A 4,388-nucleotide genomic window follows, 5' to 3' on the forward strand; every position below is an offset into this window, starting at 1 on the left:
TCGTATGTGTGTGATACTCGTTTTAAATGGAAACTCCACTGGGTATGTAATTGCAATATTTGTCAGAGTAAAATTATAAATTTTAAAGCTGAATTCTCTAATCAATGTTCATTTGACTTCGTGAATGGGAGTACATTTTATCCTTGTGATGAAAAGCAGTTTTAACAACAAAATTGAAAATTTGAAATTGGTATTTTATTTTTAGCGAGAAGTAATTTAAGCTTTTATAAAATGCTCACTTAAGAAGATATTTCAAATATTTCAAATAAAGCACAATTAATTTTTAGCGATATTCAATTTTAGCGACCCCAACACCCTCGCTTATAATGCCAAAATTAAATCCTCGCTGCAATTTCCACTTATTCGGTATTTTTCAATAATTATATAATTTTAGCGATATCAGTGATAACGACTTGTTTGCCGCCGCTTCGAAGGAAAATTGGGTAAATTATTTAGCATTGTGTGTCTGTTCATCTGTTAAGTTGTCTTGGGAATAATTTCTGTTCACATCTGATGTCAATTTCGTGTTTTATCGTAACTCTGTCAATACCATGTTACAGTTTTCTCAACAATTTCTAATTAAAGAAGTTTGAAATTTCAGCTTATACTTTATTTAAGGCATGCCATAAAGTTGGGTATATTTTAATAAAAATCTCATGACAACTTCCTATTTAGCACTACATCTACATGTACAGTGCTGCTATCCAACAAGTTGACATGGGATGGGATTGGATAGGATTCAGGATTGAGGATTCACGATAGAAACATAGAGAAGTTAATCCAATCCTATCCTATCCTATCCTATCCTGTATCCTACAGCCAATCAGATTCGAGGAAAGGTTTATTCATATTTCAGAATAAATTACAAAAACGAAATACAATATAAAATGTTTCAAAAGAAATATTTAAAAAATTTCAATAGAAAATAAAACATTCTCTTTTCTAAAAACAGATTTACATTATAAACGTCGAGTAATACGGCGTACGATCTAACCGTGAACGAGAACCGGAAGAATTTAAGAATGTAAACAACGAAGAGATATGCATCGAAAGACCGTATTTCTTCAGCTTGTTTGGATGATTTAACCGATTCTTACTTGTGTAAAAGTGTAGTAACATGTTTTTCTGTTAAATATGCTCTGTTTGATTGGATAATTCCACTGGAACCGTCGACCGCAGAATTGAATAGATGATGTGCGAGAACCAGTCTAGACGAACTCCAAAAACGGCGTGAACTCCAAAAAGGAAGTCTTTGGCTCCGTCATGCATTGCGGCAAAAATGGCTTCCGATGTAAACAAACGATGGATTGTCGTTCGCTTTCTCCACATATACGACTGAATAATGGCTGTATTTAGTAAACTGTGACTGGATTTCAATTTTTGTTGAACAAATAATTGTACCCATTAATTATTAAGTGGTTATTTACTTATTTATCGCTCTGTATTCTTGCATAATAGTGATTTGGGATATACGTACGACACCGGGATTCAATAAAGTCGGTAAGAATTAATTTTCTAACTTAATTTATTGTCCCCTTGATTTAAATTTTATGCCATTCCTACTATAAAGATGCTTAAATTTTACTTCTAAGACACTTATATATCGTTTTTTTTTATGAAAAACCGCACAATTTTGGCGGCGGAGCAGAGATATTAACAGGTTCGATTTGAGAAGACTTTTTAACCGTAATTTTAAAAGAATGATTTTTTTAAAGTTCTTAAACTCATAGATTATAATTCTAAAAATGTTTCCATGATTATATCTATTCATATGTGAAAACATTAGGTATATATATACCGATGGTGATAACTAACGCTCTAAATATTCAGATGTACTACAGGATTATATGACGAAATAATATTACAAATAGGTAAAAATTCGGTCAATGTTTAACAGTTACAACATATATATTACATTATTCAACTGAACATATTTTTCCCTTTTATTATAAATTTAATTCCCAAACGTTTATTTTTTTGCATTTGATCTAACCTGAAACGTGAGCTTTCTTCAAAAAAGCCTCGGAGGAAATGTGGAAACTGAATGGATTCTCATGTAACTGTCACCAGATCGACTCTTATTTATGATTAAAACCATCAATTCAGTACTTTTTTAATTATTGGTAAGATGTATTTACAATGCAGTTGCTCATTGCTGATCTAAACATGCTGAAATTCATTCGTACACGATAGACATGAAAGACAGAGGAAATTCGAACTGAAAATTCGCCAGCGTTCCTTACTTACAAAATAAACTTCTAAAATCAGTAAAAGTAGTTCTAAAATGACTAACTTAGTCACTACAAACAAATTATCAACCACAGAGATGTTTTCATAAGATTACGACTGTTTAATTTGTATTTTGTATCCTACTTGTACGATGTCTGGCTGAACCTCGAAGTTGGTCAACTTTGACTTGAAATTAAAAACTATTTGCACATGAAATCAAAATTCTAACAAATAAGTTCTCTAAAATCATTTATTATTAATCATTTCTGAGAACTTACATTATTGTAAGGTAATCCAATTTTTTGCAAAAACACTTTTTATAAGAGCCCACTTTTCACGATTTTTCACCGTTTTTTTATATAACTGCGCATGCGTTGGACTCGTTTTTTGGAGTCTTTTCTGGACTGAAATTCTCACTTCCGTTAACGCCGTTTTTGGAGTTCGTCTAGACTGAGAACGTGTACATGTAAGTATACTGTGCATTTTTACACATATTTCGCCCTTTAAACAATGTCCTCATGACTTAAATTATTAACATTTTATTCTATTTTATGTAAACAAAAATGGGGTGCAGAAAAATAGGAAGAAGTAGTGTAGATAGAAGGGGATGGGGGTAAATATTTACAAATACTGTGTCACATGATTCAATTAGCTATCAATAAGCTCTTAGACTAAAACCATCATATGTATTATGCCTTAATCAGTTTTTGTTACTATTATCATTTCCCTAGTAAGGTTAGAAATTAGTTTCTTTCATTTCAGTGCAATTTTTAATAAATGAATGTAGAATCATCATGACTATTTCTAATGCTACTGTTTAAATGTTTAGTAAGCTCACTCAGTAGTCAGCACTGCACTTACATTGTATGCACATTTGTATGATGTATTGTGAGTTATGAAACATAAGTTAATCTTTTAATATTCATTTTTACAGAGAATGGATTTGCCTGCATCATGCGTCATCACAGTATAAAGGATTTTAATCTAAAAAGTATGTATGATTTGATTTTTTATCATGTATTTATGCTTGGTCATTATAATACATTAACATCATTATCTGAGTTGAGATGACATCTCAGCAGATTCTCTGAACAAGTGATTTTCTTCTTATAAAAAAAATTAAACTGAAAACAATGTTGAATTATTCTGGTCATCATGTCATTGTTATATATATTTTTTCTTTTTCATATTCAACATGTTCAAATTTCAAGACAAAAAAACAACAACAAACAAACAAAGAAAAACATTAATTAAAAAGATAAATACAAGCAGAAAAAAGAAAAAAAAATCACACAAACCAAAGTATTCATATACTTGTTAGCAAGTCAACGAGATAAAATGAATTATAATGTACTTATAAGTAAATAATGTAAAATAAGATTTTTAAGAAAAAAAATGATATGACTGAGGTTTCAGTATAAGATTTTATTTTCCATTTTTTCTTAATGCATTACTTTTGGGAGAGAAAAAGGTGAAATAAAGCCAATTTTACATGAAAAGTGAAAGATAATCACAATCAAAAACAGTTTAAATGTGTTACAGTAATATGGCAAAATTAACAATCTACATGCCTATAATTTTTTATTCAGGACAACCCTGCTCATTTCAACTGTACAGATTGCAGTTCATCTCATATGCTGTTAGACTACATGTAAATGATGAAGGATGTTCAAACCAGTTTCAAAGAGTCCCAAGTCTGAAATCATGGTGCTTTTATTAAGGAGATCTGTGCATTTTTCTGTGATTTGTTGACATTTGTGGAACTGTTCGGTTTGTAACCATCTCTCTGACAATAACTCTGACATTCACAAGATGAAATTACACCATTCAGTCGACGGAATGGTAACTGAATGCCCACTGAATGGTCACTGAAAGGTCACTGAAAAGATCCTTTCCCGTGACTTTTCCGTGATCATTCCGTTACCATTCAGTTGGCTGAATGGCAGGTACATTTCAGTGACCTTTCAGTTACCATTCAGTTGCATCTTTTTATTAAATAATCGGCTTATTTTTTAACTTAAAAATTTTATTTCACTTTTTCCTGACTTAATAGCATTTAGTTAATATATTTTCGATTAAAAAATGAAGGAAAAAATTAATGCCAGATAAAAAATCTTTCCCACTGCCAGAATCGAACCCTGGCCCCCGGCGTGACAGTC

The 4,388-nt window shown here is 31.1% G+C and overlaps 1 long non-coding RNA gene across 1 annotated transcript; it reads left to right on the forward strand.

Moving 5' to 3' along the window:
* The first annotated feature begins 957 nt into the window (after positions 1 to 957).
* On the forward strand, positions 958 to 4,025 carry LOC134282475 (uncharacterized). Its single transcript, XR_009995299.1, has 3 exons — positions 958 to 1,206; positions 3,164 to 3,220; positions 3,819 to 4,025. It is a non-coding gene; the product is annotated as an uncharacterized LOC134282475 (long non-coding RNA).
* The last annotated feature ends 363 nt before the right edge of the window (positions 4,026 to 4,388 follow it).

This window comes from Saccostrea cucullata, unplaced genomic scaffold (assembly GCF_032062105.1).
Source record: "Saccostrea cucullata isolate Sc308-1 unplaced genomic scaffold, CSIRO_AGI_Scuc_v1 ctg2967, whole genome shotgun sequence".
Lineage (NCBI taxonomy): Eukaryota > Metazoa > Mollusca > Bivalvia > Ostreida > Ostreidae > Saccostrea > Saccostrea cuccullata.